This window comes from Xenopus laevis, chromosome 2L (assembly GCF_017654675.1).
Source record: "Xenopus laevis strain J_2021 chromosome 2L, Xenopus_laevis_v10.1, whole genome shotgun sequence".
In the NCBI taxonomy this organism is placed as follows: domain Eukaryota; kingdom Metazoa; phylum Chordata; class Amphibia; order Anura; family Pipidae; genus Xenopus; species Xenopus laevis.
Window position 1 is genome coordinate 116839395 of NC_054373.1, and position 23537 is coordinate 116862931.

Below are 23537 nucleotides of genomic sequence, written 5' to 3' on the forward strand. Positions count from 1 at the left end.
ATTTCCTCTAAATTGCCTTTTTTGGTGATGTGTTACATTTTGTTTTTCCCACATTCAGTTGTAAGATGAGAACATTTGGTTAACAATAAAAACCATAATAAATGAAACGACTCGCCAATTCATTACACCTGCCTGCCAGTTACAGCAAGTAACATAAATAATTAAGAATAGGGACTGTTATCAAATGCACACATTCTGTGTATGAACAATTAATCCCAGCATGCACAGCTAGCAGCTTCAGAGAATGCAGTGTCTGCTAGTCAGCATCCCCAGAGAATCAGATCTCTCTGTTTAAAAGAGATCATTTTTTTTCTTTTACTGTATTAATATACCTTCATTCTTTACACTATAATGATGTGTTTTGCTGTAATGCAAATGTGGGGAGTACAATGAGACATTTCCAGCATTTCAACCACAGGAATCACCTCAGCATGCCACAAGGCAGTGCATTTGTTATGTTGTGATATATGCAAGCTTCCTCATTCAGAACTGGAGGATTGCTGCAAGCGCATGTCACTTGACTGAGAGCAGCAAGCAATATGCAGCCACTGTCAGTACAGGCTGTCCTATTTATATAAGTGTTTTCAGTTGTGCTATGCATGTGTGGTCACACAGAAAGGCTCTCAAAGGGAGGAATGTTTACATCGTAGCGGAATGTAAGAAGGCATCCCATCACATTACAGATGCTAAGGATCCTTTCTCCTTTGGTAAGAGCTCGATTTCTTTGATTGTTTTAGAAAATTCAAGGGGTTTTCTTTTTACTGCTAGGCAAAGAAAAGGTCTGGCTGGAAGGAGCAGTGACATAGCGTACGAGGTATAAGCCTCCATACTGCAAACTTTAACAAAGAGGGCACTGCCGCCAAGATAAAATATTAATATAGGACAGTAATGAGAAATCATTAACACAATGCTGTGGATTTCATGGATTTCTTAAACAAAAATGTGTTCCCCGTACTCGTTGCTGTACACCACAGAGGTGAAATCATTATTGTGGGTGCTTGCTGCAGACACGACAGACATTTAATACAAGGACATTGCAAGATGTCAAAAGTTCACACAGTGTGCCATTTATTTAGTGTCGCGTGCCACAACAAATCATTTATGAGGCAGTTAATTGCTGGGAACAGTAACGTGTTTGTGTGGCTTTTTTTTTTTTTTTTTTTGAAGATCAGTGCCTCTTGAAGAAATTGCTGTAGATGAAAGGGGATGGCATATTTAATTAGACAATTTGATGGCATGTTACAAATAAAGCTAGCACAGGATGTAAAATAAACATTCCCCTCTAATTAGCAATTGTAAGAGCTGCATGAGACCAATTCTCTTGGCAGCTGATGCTGTTATAACGTCTCCCTAATAACCTAGGGAAACTGACATAGCAGGTGTAAATAGAGACTGTTCGCTAAATGGCAAGCTATAAGTCAGTGATAGGGGGCCTCCGGCAAGCCAGCTGTTACAGAACCAGGGCTCCCAGCATCCTAAAAACACTAAAGCTGGGGGTATGGGGGTGGGATGCTGGGAGTTGTAGAGCTGAAGGTCCCCTGACTGAAAGGTTGCATTCAAGGTGAAACAAGATGACAATGTGACTCCCTTATTTGTAAAAAAAAAAATAGGAAATAATAACAACATAATACACTGTTTTGACTTGCACTTTTAAACAATGCTTTTTGGGAAATAATACAAAAAGAATTATTTTACAGTAAGGTTGTATACTGTAAGTATACTGTATACTGTACAGTGTAAACTGATTGAAATACTCATATGTTGATTATTATTTAGCATTTTAACGCACATACCATCCTATGTAGAATGTGGCATTATAATACTGAAACATTAGCTTAGGGAAAAGATGAGAAAATATACAGTACTACAGTTCCATAATGATGTTCCCTTGAGTGGATCTTCAGAGTGTCCACTGCTAAGTGCTCTGCATTGATGTTTGTTTCTACAAATAAATATTGCTAACGTGTTTCCTAATTTGCTGGACAATTTAGTGCTTCTGAGATGGGGTCACTGGGTAAAAGGGAGAAAAATATCACAGTAGATTTCTTTTTCGAGAGTGCTGAGTGGGCTCAGGAAAGGAGATACACACTCATTTGTCTTATAGGGATTTGTCAATTTACCGGAGTGTACTGTATATCCTATGATCATCAAAAAATCTGCTCAGCAATGTTGTACCAAACCTTAGATTGTAAGTTCTTGTAAACAGGTGCCTCTGTGACACTTTCTAAGTTTTAAGTATACATTTTATTATTTAATACTTTTAATAAGTCTCATATGTCTTATAATATTTTTGCAAAATGCTAAGTGTCTTGCTACTGTTGTATAAATAAATGTTAATAATGTTAATATTATATATCAGTTATGGTAAGCAAAATACTAAATACGGGCATGGACCAGAATGCTTGAGACCTGTGGTATTCTGAAAAAGGAATCTTTCCGTAATTTGGATCTCCATACTTAGTCTACTAAAAAAAATATTTAAACGATAAGTAAACCCAATAGAATAGTTTTGCCTCCAATAAGGTTTAAGTACAGTACATCTTAGTTTGGATCGTTATCCAAACTAAATATTATTACAGTTAAAACAGAAATAATTTTTAAAAATGTGAATTATTTCATTAAAATGTAGTCTATGGAAGATGGCAGTCCCATCATTTGGAGCTTTCTGGAAAATAGGTTTCCACATATCCCATACCTGTATAAGCCATTAAGTCCTTATTTACATGGGTAGTTTTGTTGCAAAAGCTACCAATCATATGTAAATGAAATTTTCTTTTCTGGTAACTTTACTTTTGCTGGTAAGTGCAATGGTAATATCCTATCCAAGCATGTACAATATAATCAACATAATTTTTTGCACTGCCTTCCCTATTTTAAAGAATGTAAGCAGGTCTCTGCGGGGCAACACTAAGGGTAACATGTTTGCTTTTGCACGTCTGTCTGGGGTATAGGTAAATGACCCCTAATTTTATGTCTAAACTTCTTGTGAACATTTGTGAACATAGACAAAACAAATTGTTGAGCTTATTGGAAATTTAGGAAGAACACATACCCTTAATCATTCTGATTCAGGCAGGACCGCCCAAAATTGTAGCCCTCTTAAGTGGTGTGGTTCTGGTCTGTGTATAAGCATGGCCTGGGTGGATAGGGGATATATGGCCTAAATTGTAGTATTTTTAAAAAAGGAGGCACAGTATGTGCTTGCAATGACTCTACACAAATTTATTTTTGAATTACTTGAATTAACACAAAAGTTTTTTATTAATCCAGATCATCCTATCCAGTACGTAGCAGTAGTATAAACCAATTTAGCTTGTCCAGTTTTTCTATGGAATGGGTCAAAAGGCCAAATAGTTAGTGGTCAAATCATATTACAGCAACAGTATCACACACAAAGATGTATGAAGCTTGGGCAGTCTTGGAGAGTTGCATATAGCCCATTGGTCTACAGTTGGACAGCAGTGAATATTAATGAATGTAGCTCATTACAGATTATAAATATTTTGGTGGTAAAAGAACCGTTACTTGATAGTTGTCAATCGCTAGTCAAGAGTTGAGTTAAGGCAAAAGGACTTGTTGCCTGATTTATATGGAGTCAATATTTTTATTACACATTGTACATACAGAATAAATGTGTTAGTGATATGGCCAAGATAGCGTTTAATTAGGGTTTTTATGTGTAAAAACTGGTTATTAAGCAGTAGGGTACATACAATAATATCTGCAATATATTTTCTCCAGAATAGGAGACAAACATAAGGATTTTAGATATAAAAATACATATCATACAAGGTATGTTTCCCCTGAATTGCATCACCTCTTCTTTTAACAACTTAGCACATGCAGTGATTTCCACTACAGAATTGTGTCTGTTTTTAATGCAGTGGACCTGAAGATCACGCCATCCAATATTGGCTTTGGGCCTTGTCCCTTGCATGCAGGGATTTCAACAGAGTCTCTAACATTTTTTAATGTTATTAAAAAATTGTATGTACTGTAGATGATTTTAAAATCCTTTGCAATTTTATGTTGATTGTTATTGTTATATTGTTGTGATATTTATCCACGCACCTTTCCCTGCTGGGAACTCCGGGCGGGGGCAGACCAATTACATCATAGGGGTGGGGTGGTGACATTGTGGGTGGGGCAGTGGCCAGAGCCATGCCATTTTGATTGGCCTATCACCACGTCCATTTTAGGGAATCCTGACCGCTTTTTTAAAATTAGGATTAACGAAAACCGGGCTGGCCAGGTCAAAACTGGACAGGTGCAACCCTAGTCCGCACAGTGTTTCCCAGAGTTGTATACCCCTCCCTATCTTTACTTCCGAGAGACCCAGACTCGAATAGAAGCAATTTTTAGCATTATACAACTTTTGCAGTCCCTGCCCTAACTTTTTTGAAATGTGTTGCTGGCATGAAATTCCAAAAGAACATATATTATTCAGAAAACAACAACATTTCTCAGTTTCAATATTTGATATGCTTTGTATTATTTGCAATTATTTATAGGGGTTAGATTTATATTTTACACAATGTCCCAACTTTTTTGAAAATGGGTTGTAATGAATATAATTTATATAATATATTTTTCATTGTTTATTGAATAATAATGCACAAAAAATACATATGTTTCAGTCACATGATAGCTTAATATTATGATAACTTATAATTAACATTATCACATAAACTAGAACTGTTTTGTTGATCACCATACATCAAGGGTCAATATTATAATGATGTCAATAACAGGGCAATCCAGGAGGCAAACTTCCATTAACATGAGAAAATGATAAATGATATAGCCACAACCCCTCAATTTACCATAATGGTCACCATGCCCCCAAATTGTCGCTAAGGAGTTTATAAAGGCCCCTGAATCAATAGATGATGGATGTAAGATAGATACGGTGTCAAGAAGATCCATCCTTAAACCTCCAAAGAGGTCTCGCTTGCAACCTGAATGGGCAACTCAAACTAGGCAAAGCAGGAAGAGCCTTAAAGCACAACCCATCTCGGAGGAGGTTGACACAGACACCTGAAGACGCAATAGATGCCTGTACGAGATACAGGGCCAACCAAAAAGCCTAACTTAAGGCGAAAGAGACGTTTTAACTATCCCGTGAGCTAGAGAGCTCGACTATAACCAAGAATATTCCCAACCCCCCCCCCCAACCCCTTGAAGCTCGAAAAAGTCTATGCTTATCATTGAACATTTTGACCCGCAACAGAAGACCAACAGAGGTCAGAGAGCTTCCCCCCCACCAGGATCCAATACCTCTGCAGTATTGTTGTAAATATGTTGCATTTTACATGCTAATGTTTTTGTCTCTCGCTTATGTTTCCTATCTCTTTTCTTGCTATTTCTATAAACTCTCCCCCACCCCCAATCCCCCACTCCCTAGGGGCCAAGAAAGACCACATGATCTCAGTCCAGACTGTCAGCGGAGAAGCCTCGAAGGTCCATCCTCTAGTCTCCTGCGAGAACAGACTGCCAAGAAATGTACAATCAAGGGTGAGTCCAGTCTAATTCAGCACTACTTCTACTCATCAACATGGGGATAAAGATAGTTTCACAAAATGTAAATGGCCTCAATAGTCCACAGAAGAGACTTAAGCTGACACAATGGAGTAGACAACATAATATAGATATTCTATTACTGCAAGAGACACACCTTACGAGCCACAAACAAATGGCTATTAACCTGAAACAATTCCCTACACAAATATACGCCTCAAACGATGTGAAGAAAAATGGAGTAGCCATATGGATAAATAAAAAATTGCCGCATGTGTTAATGAATCAACACTCAGACCCACTAGGTCGCTATCTAATCCTCAACATTAAGATATATGAGCAAACTTACACCATAATCAGTGCTTACAGTCCGAATAGACGTCAATCAAGGTTTTATAATAGTCTTTTCAAAAAAATAAACAAAGAAAAGATGGGCCACATAATACTTGGAGGAGACTTCAATACCTCTCTACAATATGAGTTAGACACGAAAGCCTCAAGACAGACCACACAACCACAAGAAGCAATTAAACAAGCCAAAGCCTTGCAAAAACACTTAACACAGGGGCTGTTATATGATGTTTGGAGAGTGCAACACGGAACTGAACGGGACTACACATTTTACTCTCATCCTCATTCTAAATATTCCCGCATTGACTACTTTTTTGTGGATAAGCATCTTCTTCAAGCTATCCAACAGTCGGCTATAGGGTCAAGCACCTGGGCAGACCACTCCCCAATTGAGATATCACTAGATACTACCCAAAGGATTAGGCAACAATACCAATGGCGACTGAATGATTCATTACTTCAAAATAAAACTAACATCGAGGACTGTAGGAGGACCCTAAGTGACTACTTTCTTAGTAACACGACCCCACAAATAGAACAATCCACACTATGGTGTGCGCATAAAGCAGTCATTAGAGGGCAACTTATAAGAATTGCCTCTACTACAAAAAAGAACAGGGAAAACACCCTTAGTCAGCTGTCGGCTCAACTGCTAGACCTAGAAACCCGAAACAAACAACAACCAAACCAAGCCTCAACAAAACGAATAGTAGAATTGAGACATCAAATTCAAGGTATCGGAAACAAAAAAGTGGAATGGCAACTGCAACGATTAAAACTACACAGATATACAAAAGGCAACAAAGCAACAAAATTACTAGCTAACCAACTAAAACAGAAGCAAACTAACCAATCAATAGCACAAATAACCACCTCAGACGGCAAATCCTTTACAAATCCTAAGGACATAGCAGACCAATTTGCAGACTATTATTCTTCCTTGTATAATCTAAAACAAGATAAAACCACCCCACAACCCACCAAAGAAGCGATACAAAAGTTCCTCACAGCAGCAAACTTACCCCAAATACAGAAAGATCAACTGAACCAGATGAATGTTAACATTACTGCAGAGGAAATAAAGGAAGCTATTAGAGCCACCCCCATAGGGAAGGCTCCTGGCCCGGATGGTTTCACAGCCGCATATTACGAAACCTTTCGAGACATTCTGGTACCACACCTCACAAATCTCTTTAACCATGTCTTTCAAGGAGGCACCTTCCCGGAGGAAATGTTAGCGGCTACAATAACAACGATCCACAAGCCAGGGAAAAACCCGACAGCATGTGGAAACTACAGACCTATATCCTTACTAAACACAGACCTGAAACTATACGCCAAAGTTATTGCTAATAGAATAGCGAAAATACTGCCCTCCTTACTTCACTTGGATCAAACAGGATTTATCAAGGGCAGGCAGGGCCCAGATAACACAAGGAAAATGTTGTCACTTATTGCAGTAACGGAGAGAAGGAAGGACCCAACTATACTGTTTAGCTTAGATGCCGAAAAGGCCTTCGACAGAGTCGAATGGACTTATCTGGACTCTGCTTTACAATCTTATGGCCTACTAGGTCCAATTAAACATGCCATACTATCCCTATACACCAAACCCTCTGCGAAAGTAAATAACATGGGATTCCTATCTAAATCATTTCCAATTACTAACGGAACGAGGCAAGGCTGCCCATTATCGCCTCTCATCTTTAACCTTACGTTGGAACCCCTTGCCAGGACAATCAGAGACTCAGTGTCTGTTAAGGGCATACAGGTGGCGAGCATACAGCACAAACTCGCAATGTTTGCAGACGACATTATTTTAACACTAACAGATCCGGAGCCGTCACTAGAAGCTGTCACACAAATTCTCAGAACCTTCAGCTCTATTTCCTACTATAAACTTAATGAGTCAAAATCACATATTTTGCCGATAGGACTGACAAAAGAGAGCATACGCAAATTGCAAGCCAGATACACTTACCAATGGCAATCCCACTCCATAAACTATCTAGGTGTTGAACTAGCCAGTAACGCAACCAAAACGTATGAGGCGAACTATCCCAAACTATTAACAGAGGTACAGGAACAGTTACAGAAATGGTCTCCTCTATACACATCATGGCTGGGTAGGATCGCAACGATCAAGATGATGATATTGCCTAAATTCATCTATCTATACAGGACTTTACCGATAGCGGTTCCACAAACCTATTTTCGCAAAGCACAAAGAACCATTCAAGACTTTATCTGGGCTAACCGGAAACCTAGGATTAAACAAAAATTTATGCAACGAGGAATACAAGATGGAGGCTTCGGAGTTCCCTGTCTAGAAAAATATTACCACGCCACGGTACTGGACCAAATGAGAGCCTGGAACCTTGCAATTAAAGAACTACATTGGCTCCAACTGGAACAAGACTCCATATCTCCCCTCAAGCTTAAAGGACTCATATGGACTAAGAACATGAATGAAGCAGTAGGGCAACGCACAGCAAACCATACCACTCGAACAGCAATGAATATCTGGGCTAGGATTTCTAAAAAGGACCCACTCTTACATTATCCAGCACACCAGGCGGGAGTGGAGATGCTAGAAACAAACATCCCAAACCTTAACTTGCAAAACTGGAGAAATGCAAACCTAACCACGATAGGCCAACTATACGATGGCACCCTCATCAAAACCTATGAACAGATAACCAAGGAATACAACCTGCCAGCGCACGATTTCTACAAATACCTCCAGATAAAGCACCTATTGGGAACCACCAGAACGCCAAGCAGCACTAAACACATGCCATTTGAACCATTACTTACTCGCAACCCACGTAGCCCCAAGGGCATAGCACGAATTTACAAACTGCTCACAGAAGACGATATGGAAGTTAAACCGAAGCATTTCGAGAAATGGGAACAAGATCTCCAAATTACAATACCCACGCCACACTGGATAAAAATGCTCAACACAGCGTACAAACTCTCAAAATGCACGAATCATATTGAAAACTCGAGAAAACTGTTCTACAGATGGTACAAAACTCCAACCACTCTCAATCAATACTATCCAAATGTCCCTAAAGCTTGCTGGAGAGACTGCAAGAGAGACGGCAACCTACTACATATTTGGTGGCAGTGCCCAAAAATCAAAGATCTGTGGCTATCCAAGGAACGAATCCTGGAACAGGCAACGCACTTAAGAATGAAGCTAACTCCATCGCTTGCGTTGCTAAATTATAAACTCGACGAGTTTCCGAAACAAATACAGCACCTGATCTTTCACATATTGACGGCGACCAGACTCTTGATACCCAGATACTGGAAAACGACAGAAGTACCAAGCAAAAGGGAACTAATGATACTAATAGACTCAAACCTTACATATGAACAAATGGCGCTTGGATCCAACAGGCAATTACAACTTAGCTCAATCTCAATGCAAATGTGGAAGAGGTGGAAAGATGCATATTTCTTTCAAGACCAGACATGAGACTATTTCTTCCAGCAAGATCATGTATAGATGGACATAGGCCTATACCCTGAAAAGACAGAAGGAAGATTGGATGACCAACTGACCTCATAAATGTAGCATGGCCTAGTCTGACTCTATTTGCCCCCCCCCCTTTTTTCCCTCCCCAACCTTCCTCTTTGTTTTTCTTCTTTTTTTTTCTCTTCTCTTTTTCCCCTTCTTCTTCTGTCGACTTTCTTCTACTCTTTGCTCTTCTATCTTAACAGCCTCTGGTTGGACGTTAGTTCAGTAACGAATCAATCCTAATAACTGTTTCCTCTTTTATACCAATGCCTGACTGATGTCTACTGTGAGGTTGTTTATGAAAATGTTAAAACAATAAAAACCTTTGAATTACAAAAAAAAAAAGAAGATCCATCCTGAATGACATAAATGTCCATTACCATTATCACCACAAAACCTGCTTTTGACTGTGCATAGAACCATGCAGAGAACCCAACATTGATTAAATCCAATCCCAAAATTAAGGGAATATGTCATGTGGCTCTATGCCTTATGGGGCAGATTTATCAAGGGTCGAATTTCAAATTCATGGGAGCTCTTTAAAACTCCCATAAACTCGCATTTAATCGAAATTCAATCAATCGATATTTATCAGAAAAAATCTAAGTTTCTAAACTCAGGTGAATTGAATCGACCTGAAAACTCAAATCAAATTCGATTAGCGTTGTAAAAACTCGATTTGAGTTTTTTCACTGAAAAAAACTTGAATGTCAGGAAGGCTGCAAACAACTCCAAATTGGTCCCAGAACATCTCTCATTGACTAAAACAGCAATTCAGCAGGTTTTAGGTGGTAAATAGTCGAATTTGAGTTCTTAAAGGGCAAGAGTACGATAAATCTAGAAAATCTAATTCGAATGTTAATTTTAACAATTACCTAGTCGTATTTGACAGTTTTGCCCATAAAAAGACTCGAGAATTCGAAATTTGAAATTCGAATTTTCACTTCGACCCTTGATAAATCTGCCCATATATGTATGTCATTTGTGTAAATTGTGTCTTCTTTCAAAGCATATGCTTTTGACATTCTCCCTAAGTGATCTCTGAAATGCTTCAGGGAGTGACCCCACAGATGCTACACATACAGGGGCATATTTATTAGCATTGGAGATAAACATCACAGGTGATGTTGCTCATAGTATCCAATCTGCAATTAGATTTGAACAGTCACCTACAAGTTAAAAAAACACAAAAGCAGAGATCTGATTGGCTGCTGTTGGCAACATCAATGGTGATGTTTGTCTCCAATGTTAATAAATACGCCTCATATAACTTACAGTAAGTGAATAGTACAAGGATCTTACAGATCTTGCAAAAGTGAATGTCTGCAAAAGTATGTCTTGTTTATAGTAGGCCAACAAGCTGCTGAAATGCTTTATATATAAATATATATTTATATAGCTGTAGCCCAGCTTAAGTTTCAGTCTTGTGTATACCCTTTAGTGTGTTCCTGTAAGCTGCTGGTGAGTCTACAATTGCAATTAGAATTAATGTGCCCTTTCTGTTACATCTGTTCCTTCTTTGCAAATGCATGAAAACTAGCTGGGTTTCTAATATAGATTATTTTGTGCTCAATCATTTTCACATTACATCTGCTATTATGAATTAAAAGTAAGAAACAGAACAATGCTAAAGTCTCCCTAGTAATAACATTGCAGTTCCCTAATTAGTAGCATATTCGTCTGGGTTTCTAAAATCAGAAGGTTTTTTTAGTGCCAAAAGATTTCACTATTTGAATTTTTCTGACAAAATGTGTAATTTATATTGAGCTGGATGTGTTAGCAGAAATGTGGAATCAATCAACAAAGATAGCAGGGTGCAAAGTAGGAGCTATAGCCTAGGAGGTGTGATCAGGGGCCCATCTAGCTTTTTTTAAATTCTTCCAAAACTGTTAATATTTTTTTGCTCTGGGTTCAGTGTGCACCTGGGACTGGGAGAAGATAGAAGGCAGGCAAGGCACATGCATGCACCCAGATACGAGCAGATCCAGACATGCATGCACCCGAACATCACCGCAGTGACACCACTGGCATGCACCAAACCCGCTTTGGCATAGAGGAGCATGCGTGTTTGGATCTGCACGCATTTGTGTGTATGGGAGTAGCCTGGAAATGGGGCTCTGCAGAAAGTATAGCCTGGGGCCTCACACATTAATCCACCAACGGTGCAAAGGCTGCCTTTGATGCAGTGGTGCAGTGTAATTACAGCATTACAACAATTAACAGACTAAAACAAAACATTTTCGTTTCCTAAAAAGTTTACTTGATGCCAGTTGTGGATTTGATTAATGAATAATTGATGCTGACTTTATTAGAGGTAAAAAGGTCCTCCAGGATCCAAAATTGTCCAAAAGTAATGTAAGGGCTACTCTTAGGGGGTTATTTGCTAAACTCCGAATGCCAAAAACCAGAAAAATTTGTGTTTTTTTAGTATAAAATTTGAATCTTTAGTTGGAAAAAAACCCACAAATTTTTCGGGATTCATTATACCCCAAGGATGGAAAAATTCCCAAATATTTCTGCACTGGGTTTTGTGCAATAATCTGAAGATTTCATGGTTTTTGGGCAAAAATCTGAAAAAAATCTGAGTTTTCAGGTGATAAATCCGAAAAATTCATACAATTAATTTTTTCACAATTTCTTTTTTCCGAAACAACATTTTTCTGAAAAGTGTATTAATAAATAAGGAGAAAAAACCAGTGCGGAGTTTTTTCAGCAAATATTGAGATAAATTTGGATAAATGGGTCTCCCGTCTGCATATTTTTTGTAGGCTACTTTCGCGTTTACAGACTGAACTCCACATTGGTGGTTGGATTTATTATTAGCTGTACTTGTGTATGTAAGCTAGTAATATTCAATCTATAAATGGTACTTTTTGGTTAAACAACAACATAGTTACTTAGGGGCACATTTACAAAGCTTGAGTGAAGGATTCGAATTAAAAAAACTTCGAATTTCGAAGTGTTTTTTTGGCTACTTCGACCATCGAATGGGCTAGTTCGACCTTCGACTACTACTTCGACTTCGAATCGAACGATTCGAACTAAAAATCGTTCGACTATTCGACTATTCGATAATCGAAGTACTGTCTCTTTAAGAAAAACTTCGACCCCCTAGTTCGGCAGCTAAAAGCTACCGAACTCAATGTTAGCCTATGGGGAAGGTCCCCATAGGCTTGCCTGCGTTTTTTTGATCGAAGGATATTCGTTCGATCGTTGGATTAAAATCCTTCGAATCTTTCGATTCGAAGGATTTAATCGTTCGATCGAACGAATAATCCTTCGATCGTTCGATCGCAGGATTTGCGCTAAATCAATCGACTTCGATATTCGAAGTCGAACGATTTTAGTTCCTGGTCGAATATCGATGGTTAATTAACCCTCGATATTCGACCCTTAGTAAATCTGCCCCTTAGTGTAGTAGTAGTTACAATTGCCAGATTTTTGTGAGTTAAAAATCACAGGCAAGTTTTTAAAAAAATTGGGAACTTTCTTTCTTTCTTTCTTTCTTTCTTTCTTTCTTTCTTTCTTTCTTTCTTTCTTTCTTTCTTTCTTTCTTTCCTGTTATAATGGACAATATAGGTAAGGAGTGAAGGAGATTTGCAGGTACAGACGTGGGCAATAAATGTGATATGTCATAGGGCTCATTTATTTAAGTGTGGCAAGGTGCTGAGTTCAAAGAACAAATGCAAAGCTCCATATTTTGCCCACTATGCACCTTTGTTTTTTTGGACTCACACATGGGCTACAGATATTTGTGTCTGACTTTCAATCCATCTGGTTGCCCCTTACCTGCACATCATTCACAAAGCACTTAGAAAGTGCCTGTTAATGCAAGACATACCTGGAATGCTGTAGCTCTGCAAATGGATAGGTACAAGTGGTTTGTATATTGTTGGCTGATGGGTGCATTTTTACATGCTTTTGTAGTGCTGATGTCACTTGTGCCCATTAGTTGTAAATGGAAATGTTTTAATCTGCTTTATCTGTTAAGAAGATTTTGTTTAAGAATTTAGTGATTATTTTTCAGCCAACTGAAGACCAAAGTGTCATGTTTTCACAGACTTCATTCCAGTGTCATACAAGGACAAGAAATGAGTAGAGTAGCTGTAAGTGTCTCAAACATAATGAGATTTTACTTTCTTACTCATGAGCTAAATTTAATTTCTTTTTCACATCGGTTTCTGCTAAAATCTTCTTTTAAACTTTTCTGATTCCTTTACTTTGGTTCTTGTTATGGGTAAGAGGTGTTAATGTCTGCCCTATATAAATATTCTGCTTTATACTAAATGGGGGTCTAGAAGTTGTGCACTTTTAAATTTATGGAAATATTAGGGGGGATATAAAGAACGTGTTAGCTTGGGCTTAGAATGGCTCATCAGACATGGCTATCTCTCATAATCATTTCCCTAAATGGGATACAAGATGGTGTTTCTTCTTGGCTATGATGTAGACCAGGGGTCCCCAACCTTTTTTTACCTGTGAGACACATGTAAAAAGAGTTGGGGAGCAACATAAGATGAGGAGGTGCCAAATAAAGGCTGTGATTGGCTATTTGGTAGCCCCTATGTGGACTGGCAGCCTACAAGAGGCTCTACTTGGCACTATACTTAGGTTTTTATTGAATTAAAACTTGCTGAATTCAAAAATAAGCACCTGCTTTGAGGACACTGAGAGCAACATCCAAAAGGTTGGAGAGCAACATGTTGCTCGCGAGCTACTGGTTGGGGATCACTGATGTAGACAATGCAAAATGATGAGCTTGAATGTTTGCAGATTCCATTTCCAGGACTAAATTCAAAAACTTCCTCTTTACTGATTTTTGAAATGACCTCCACTTTACACTTATTTAAACTCCAGAAATCACCCATATAATCTTTTCCTGCAGAGCTTCTTTTTATGTTGAATGAATATATAAACCTGTCTCCTCTCAGTCTAAAAATAACATACAATCAGCTTTATAGTCTAACAGATGACAGTCAGTTAATGCAATATAAAATAGTATATTGACAGAGCATAATTCATTGTGAAATTTGCTCTGGGAAATGCAAGCAGAAGTCTCTTTCATTTGAGCGAATCAAATAAATCAGACTGTATGAAAACTACTTGCTATTAGGCCTAGTAATCATAGGAGCAATGAGTGAACTATTTCTGCACCTCTGCCAGAGAAACACTCAGTTAGAGCATTTGAATTAACCCATGTCACTTAGTGATGTACTGTCAATGTTAACTATTCATTACACTCTCTGCACTGTATTTCTTTTTATCAGTGCATATTTTAAGTCCTGAAGATGAAATGGAGCTAATGGATTGCAATCATTCTTGTTTTTGTCATCCAGCCTTGAGTACTGCAATTTTAAATTGAACCTAAAAAGTATACTGCATCATGGTCCATGGGGGAAGGGGGCTTTTTGTCCTTTATTTGTTTATTTAAAAAAAAAGTGTAGTCACTAGTCTGTTACAATGGGAATAGTCAGCAACCAGCAACTATTTACTATTTTACTATTTACTTGTTAAGAGAATAGTGACAACATTAAGTGAGAAATGGTAGGGAGGTTTGATCTAAGAGGGTTTCTGAACAGTCAGAGCAAAGTCAGACAAAAGTCTTATACTTTCACATCTTAATATTTTCATTAGGCAAAGTACAATTCAAAAGTATTTTGTTGCTATTCTGGTAATTTTATAATGTTTGGTTTTTCTTTTTCCCATGTAAAAAGGTGCAAATTCATCTATAGCAATACCTAGATAGCAACCAATCAGTAGGTAGTGTTTAACGGTACCTGTTTCAAAACAAATACTCTTATTGGTTTGTATTGTTACTGCATCTGAGCAAACATTGTGCTATTTATTACAGTCATATGACATTATGGAGTTTATTTACTGAAATCCAAATTTATGTCATATTTTATAAAAAAAAAAAAAAACACACAAGCAAACTCCCATGCTCCATTTGACCTTATTTATTAATAAAATAACCTGAATTAATTGAATTGCAGAAAAACTTGATAAAATCGAGCGAAACCCAAAACAATCCAATTTATTGTATTTTTTTTTTTTTTTTTTGAGTTTTTCCCCCAAACCCCCAGAAAAAGTCGGATTTTTGGGCTAAATCCTCCAAAGACCACAATAACTTAAATTTGGGATAGGTTCCACTCCCATCGACTTATACAGGACCTTGAAAGGTCTGAGATGGCAGATTTTCAGATTCAGGCTTTTTGCAGAATTGGGGTATAATAAATCTCAAAAACTTCAAGGTTTTTTATACCTCAAAAAATTTGAGTTTTGCCCCAAAAAGCCCGACCAGAAAAATTAGAGGTTTAATAAATAATCTCCTATAAATTTTGTTACAGTATGGTTTATCCTTTTTACCAGGATTATATTCCTCTGTGCTCTATTTGAAATTTCCCTTAGCCATTGCATGGTCAGCAATAGAAGCACATGGTCAGCAATATCAAAAATAAATTATAAATCCAGGAAGAGAAGAATAATGAAGAATAATGAAATGTCATTTGGCTTTGGCAACCTAAAGAATGTTTGTAGCTGTATGTTAGGCTATCTCAGTAGGAATTACATATGGTCCAAACAATTTGTGGGATGACCATAGTTAATAATCGGAAACTAGAAAAAGTCCAAGGAAGCAGTAAGTAAACTTAAAGGGTTCTCTGTGTTTTCCTTGCTGCCTCCTTGTTCTAATTCCATTAGAAATAATACCCAGGGCCAGATTTAAAAACTGTGCACCCGTAGGCTGCCGGGCTGCTCACACCCTCCAGCAAGCATTTCCCTCTAGCTGCTCACACCACCCTCCAACCACCACTGCCATCACCTGTTCCTACGCAATTTTCTTCACTGGGGACTGGACGGGTTGAAAATTTAAATGCCTGTCAAAATATTACGCCCAGTCCCCATGCAAGCCCCAGACTTCTGACAAATGTGTGTCTGATAATACCCCAACCTGCTCTACTACAGCAGGACTATCCCCTTGGAGCTTCTAACATGAAATGCGACAAGTGAATTTAGTCTGAAACATCGATTTAAGTGCAAGAGATCCTACAGATACATTTAGAAATGAAATAAAGGGTAAGCTTGCTAAATAAAGCAGCATAAGGTTTAATAGTAGAGTACAAACGAAAAGTTAAAGTTCTGCTTTCTTATATTGATTGTTCTTCTAGATCCCTGGCGATCCATTAGTTTTTGAAAACCCAAATTGAAAACCCAATTGCTCCCGGCACATTTATTTTTTAATTAATTACAGTCAATATCAAATATTATAGATTTACTTAAAATTCTTTTAATTAAGAGTCATATTTGACCACTGCATCAGAGATCCTTCAAGATATTCCCTACAAAGTCATTTACAAGTAGGCACATTAATAATAATGTAATTTCCTTAGAGGCTGTGATTGTCTACATCAATGGAATGGGTTACAGAAGAAGCAGTGGAGAAAGCCATTTCACTTACAGTTCAAATAAATGTGTCAATAAATGTGTTAATAGGTTATGAGAGCTTCATAAATATACCCAGCCTTGTTATGATTCAGAGGCCTTGGGATCATTTTGTAGTTAAGGGCATTGATTTTTATAAGGTTGTCAAATGAATCACTAATATTTTATCTTCACAGCTTTATCTGACGAGATTAGGCACTGTAGTTAAGAATGTAGTGCAGAGATATAGTAAAGTAAGTATATTGATCACCCAAGGTAAAATGCACTCCGTTATTTATTGAACAATGACAGAAGGAGTTCAATGTCCATGCTTTAGGATTAAAAGCACAAGTGTGGCTATATGACTTACATTTTTTTAACTGTCATAGTATAAAGTCCAAAGAACCACACTTAGATCAGTTTGTAATGGGGTACACTTCCAAAACAGGTTTGTTTCTTAAGGAATTTGGGAATGGTGTCATGGAGAATATTGTACTATTAAACACTGTCATGGAAGGAAATCAGTGGTGAATAATGCTTACAACGGGAAGCATATAAAGTTATGGGAGCTGATAGCCAGGTGTTTTTCCTGATAAGGGATCTTTTCATAATTTGGATCTTCATGCTTTAAGTCTACTAAAAATCATTGAAACTTTAACTCAATAGGATTGTTTTGCCTCCAATAAGGGGTTATTATATGTTAATTGTGATCAAGTACAAGGTACTGTTTTATTATTACAGAGAAAAAAGGAAATCATTTTAAAACTATTTTGCATTGTTTGATTAAAATGGAATCTGCAGGAGATGATCTTCCCGTAATTTGGATTAAATGTTTGCAGAAAATGGATCCCATACTTGTATTGTAAATACAGTTTTTAAAAAAGAAATCTAATGCTTGATATTAACCTCATAACTGAACGTATGCATTCAATATCTATGTGCTATTGATGGCTGATATCACTTCCAGTTGATATATCTTTTATTCTGTATCATTCTGAACTCGATTCTCAGTGACACACACACTTAAGCAGCACTGCTCTAGAAGCTTGTACAGGTATGGGATCCATTATCCAGAAACCCATTATCCAGAAAGCTCCGAATTACAGTAAGATCATCTCCCATAGACTCAATTTTATCCAAATAGTCCAACTTTTGAAAAATGAGTTCCTTTTTCTCTGTAATAATAAAACAGTACATTGTGCTTGATCCAAACTAAGATATAATTAATCCTTATTAGAAGCAACATCAGCCTTTTGGGTTTATATAATGTTCACATGATTTTCTAATAAACTTAAGATATGAAGATCTAAATTACGGAAAGATCCATTTTCGGGAAAACCCCAGGTCCGAGCATTCTTGACAACGGGTCCCATACCTGTACATATATTGATTATAAATATTTATGTTATTGAATTATGCTAGAACTTTACTAAGCCATGCAGAGAACACAGTATAAATGTCCAGTATCTGATCAGAAATTCCATATATATGGATATGTATATTATATATATATATATATATATATATATACATATAAAGCCATATACTGTGGAAAATATTGTATTTGTGGATTCTGGTAACCATTGTGTTAGCTATAGTTCTAACTATCTTTCTGTAAGGATCGAATTTCGAAGTGATAAATACTTCGAAATTCGACCATCGAATGGCTTTACTTCGACTATGAATATCGAAGTCGAAGTTTTTTTCACCAAATATGACTGTTTTGCGGTCAAAGTAAAAATCGTTTGAGATCCTTCGAATCGAACAATTTTTCTTCAACTTCAAAAAACTTAGAAAACTGCTCTAGAAGGTCCCCATATGCTAACATAGCACTTCGGCAGGTGTAATTTGGCAAAGTATTTTTTAAAGAGACCGCACTTCGATTATCGAATGGTCGAATATTCGAACGATTTTACTTCAAATCGAAGTCGTAGTATCCTATTCGATGGTCGAAGTTTTACTTTGAATTTCAAATTTTTTTACTTCGAAAATTCCCTCGAATTCACTTCGACCCTTGATAAATCTGCCCCCAGGTGTAATTTATGATAGACCAGGGGAAAAGTGCAGAGCACTAAGTGGCTCCTGCCAAAAGGAATGTGATAAGGATAGGGCCCCGTTAAGTCTGAACAGGTGGGTAGGGGGCACACCAACTTACCTCCTTTCTCGTGCCCCTCGTGAATGCAGGCAGTGTGATATTCGTCAGGTCAGCTCAGGCCTTAGAAACAGTGTAGAGACCTGCAGCAACTTTGCAATAGCACACTGCCTCAGAAATGTGTAAATTACCCTTATTATCTGTTATGTTAATACAGTTTGTTGTGTACCATTAAACAATACATTACTATTAATATTTATGCAACTATTATAGCCATATTTTCTATATAAGCACCTGAGGGCCCACACCTATAAAAAAAGGACTTGAAAAAAACTTTAGTTACTTTGGCTAAAACTAAGGTATACAGTCATATGAAAAGGTTTGGGTACCCTTCTTAATTCTTTGGAGTTATGTTTATCATTGGCTAAGCTTTCAAAGTAGCAACTTCCTTTTAATATATAACACGCCTTATGGAAACAGTAGTATTTCAGCAGTGACATAAAGTTTATTGGATTAACAGAAAATATGCAATATGCATCATAACAAAATTAGACAGGTGCATAAATTTGGGAACCTCTGAGATAGCTTTTTGTAGCCTTCCCCTAAACCCCCCTAAGGAAAGTCAAACAGAAGCACAGCTTGCAATTGGCCACCTTAAATACTTTTTCATATGATTGGACACATCTGCCTATGAAGTTCAAGGCTTAACAAGCTAATCCAACCAATTTGGTGTTGCCAGTTATCAGTATTGAGCAGTTACATGCATTCAAATTAGCAAAGTTACAAAGGTACTCACTTTTTTGCACAGCCAGTTTTTCACATTTGATTTAATTTCATACAACTGAATACTGCGTCACTAAAAATCTTTATTCAGAAAACACCCCAGTTCCTGGGAAATTATAAACATATCACTGTTGTCTTTTTTGTTGAAAGTGGAGCGGAGAGGGGTTCCCAAACTGTTTCATATGACTGTAGTCTCACTATTGCCACAGACTTGCACATGTACCAAACGCCTAGAGAAGGGGGTGGGCTGTGGTTTAATGTCTTGGGCAGCAACTGCTTACATTCAGCTATGTCAGTCTCTTTATAATGCCACTCCAGCTTTGGTCTGTTTCAGGTAGGCAATAGATCTAGCCAGGGAGCAATGTGCTTAATCTTTACCAAGTTCTTACACTGTACTGTGAAAAATATTACAACAAAGAGACCGTTGCAGAATGTTTTATGGCATGTTCAGCTGTGCAGTACTTATTCAAAATGATTGAGAGTAATAACATACATATACATTAATTGCATTAATATTATTTTATCTTTTGTAGTAGAAGAGAGGTTATTTGATTTTGATATTTGCCCCTTTTTAAATATAACTATTCCCTGATCCCATTTGTTCCTAATACAATTACAATTAAATAAAAACATAACGATAATAAACGTTCAAATATAATATTCAGGGAATTCAGTTAGCATCCATGTTAACTGGAAGTGCTTTGAGCCTGCTAATGGGACTAGGCCTATGGTTTGGGTCCTTATGTAGACAAAACGTGTGCCTTCAGTGTCAGATATGGTTTCTCTATAGTAGAATTAACTGAAAAACCAACTGTTTGGGTGCAGGGAATAATAATGAAAAATAGTAGTTCACTAATATTTTAATCATCTTTTAGCCTCCATAATGGGAAAAACAATGCTTTCTTGTGACTTCATATGGAAAAAGACATGAGCAATTCCCTCAGCTCAAGTCAGTCACAATTAAATACATACAACTGGTATATGTAAATAGTAAGTCCACCAATTAAGGCCATGTATGATTATTTGGAGACAAAGCTGTCCAGTACTTTGTTTAGTTTTTCAAATTTACAATCTGACTGACCACAAATATAGATTTGTTGTTGACAAACTTTTTTGTTTGATTGTTTGACAAATTATCACCATATTTAACATGAATCATATCTCAAATAATTGTGAGAGAAAGTACCAAAACCACTGAAGTGACAATTATTTGTTACACGCCTAGAGCAAAATATTTATTGTGCAGAATATTCATCAGGCAGTATCAATGGATACTAACAGATCAACATGATATGATATCATGTTATGTTCATTCCAGCCATATAAACAAATGCTTATACGGTTACATACTACTATAAACTGTATTCATGTAGGTTTGGTAGTGTTAAATAAGTTCATATAGAAGTTATATATTATTTTTAAACGTGGCTTATTGCTTTATTTGTATGTTATTGAGTTCCTGTTCCAGCAACTATACTGTATAATAGCGTTTATCTCAGAAAATATAAAAACAGCCAGACTGTGTGCAGATACACAGAATATTTATATTTATTGCCATGCATTAAATAAAGCTTTAAGTCTTTACTGAGGTACTCTGAGAGGACTGACATGTTTATGTACGCCATGTTTGAAAGCAGCAATAAAATCTATTTGGATACACATTAGTCTTTGTGTTACAGTAGCGTTACATTATCTCAAGTGGAAGATGCTACCCGATACTGTAGAATCAATATGTATTTCCATTTACTTTTGTAGTGGATGGCACTAGGCAGAAACCTATTTAAGCTGCACTTTAGCATTTGAACTTAATATTATTTTTCTTTTTCCATTTTAGTTCTCCTGCAGTAACTTAAATGTACCTTGTGTAACTATGAAGTTGGTAGAATACCTCTTTGTATATAATGTATTCCATTCCCAAAGTTCAAGCATTCCATTGTAAAGGTAAAGCATACTTAATCTCACTCACATACTGTCAGTTTATGCTGTCAGATTTGTACCACAACCTTTTTACTAAATACTGAATCCACTACAAAAGATTGTGCAAACTTGCACAATTATGCAAATGACAAGACTGAATCATCCATGGACAAAACATGTCTGCCTTCAGTTGGTCAGTGATTCTAAGTAATTCTATTTCAGATAAATACTTTGGGGTTAATGAAATAAAAAGTCTTACATTTTCCCATATATGGTAAACCACAACACCCAAACAGCTGATCAGTGCATGCCACTTGTTGATTGGCTCCTATGGGTTAATAGACAAGTAGCAAACTTAAGGCCATATACCAAAGTGCTGGGTATTGATAACCCTATTTTGTATTCACTTGTATGTGTTTGAGTTATCTCTGGGATTATCTGTACTCTTTATGCAATAGGAATGGAATTTCCTTGTAAATGTTTTCTCAGTGATTATTAACAATCCACTTAAATGGATACTGTCATGGGAAAAAAATGAATCAGATAATAGTGCTGCTCCAGCAGAATTCTGCACTGAAATCCATTTCTCAAAAGAGCAAACAGATTTTTTTATATATTTAATTTTGAAATCTGACATGGGGCTAGAAATTTTGTCAATTTCCCAGCTGCCCCTGGTCATGTGACTTGTGCCTGCACTTTAGGAGAGAAATGCTTTCTGGCAGGCTGCTGTTTTTCCTTCTCAATGTAACTGAATGTGTCTCAGTGAGACATGGGTTTTTACTATTAAGTGCTGTTCTTAGATCTACCAGGCAGCTGTTATCTTGTGTTAGGGAGCTGTTATCTGGTTACCTTGCCATTGTTCTTTTGTTTGGCTGCTGGGGGGGGGAAAGGGAGGGGGGTGATATCACTCCAACTTGCAGTACAGCAGTAAAGAGTGATTGAAGTTTATCAGAGCACAAGTCACATGACTTTGGGCAGCTGGGAAATTGACAATATGTCTAGCCCCATGTCAGATTTCAAAATTGAATATAAAAAAATCTGTTTGCTCTTTTGAGAAATGGATTCAGTGCAAAATTCTGCTGGAGCAGCAATATTAATTGATTCATTTTGAAAAAAAAATTTTTTCCTATGACAGTATCCCTTTAAATTAGCACGTAAATATAAATATATAGAACTTAACTATTTTCTCAAAATTCAAAGGGTATACCACTGTGGACTGATGTATGAGTAGCTATCGCTTATACATTTGTGCCTGGAACATAAATTTACAAACATGATGTGAGTGATGTAAAAGAGAGAAGTGTAACAGGGCATTTTGGCTGAAGCAAAGTAATTTATTGGACGTAGCATAAAAAGCTGCAGGAAAAGACATCCATCTCAACTCAGAGTTATGTCAGAGACTGATATCTGTTCTCAGCTTATGCCTGGAGGAAAACTCTTTAAACAAGCCTTCCGTGTATTTTATCTGTCCAAGACCTGGTCTAGTTATTGTATTTTTGTAACATGATTACATTCAATTATCCTGACAGTTGCTTCTCTGAAAAACCCTAAACCCTTAGGTGTCTGTTTATAAAGGAAAACATGCACACACACAATCTGAGATTAACGCAACTGTTATATTTCAATTAATGCCCAATTATCTAGCATTGTAATAATCCTTTTATTTCTTTTTCATAACAAGTACATTTTTTTAATGGAATTGTCCCGATCATGTTACAAGGTACAAATTCATGATCAAGTTACAAATTCATCAGTGTGTGACATCTTCTTCTAAGTGCACATAAGGGTTGAATTTCATTAGGGAAAGCAATTCATCCTCAGCAACATAACGCTGGCATCCATAAAAGCGTGCTGGAATCCATTAACACTGTATTTTTCAATCAGTCATCATTTTTATGGAGTTCTAAAATGGAACTGGCACCAATAAAT

General features: G+C 37.0%; 1 protein-coding gene across 1 annotated transcript in view; it reads left to right on the forward strand.

The window, feature by feature from the left end:
- Positions 1–392: 392 nt before the first annotated feature.
- The window catches only part of LOC108708421 (AF4/FMR2 family member 3), a 158006-nt gene continuing 134861 nt past the window's right edge, over positions 393–23537 (forward strand). The window contains exon 1 of the mRNA XM_018247096.2: positions 393–707. The gene's annotated coding sequence lies outside the window, so the exon portion shown is untranslated. The remainder of the gene's footprint in view (positions 708–23537) is intronic.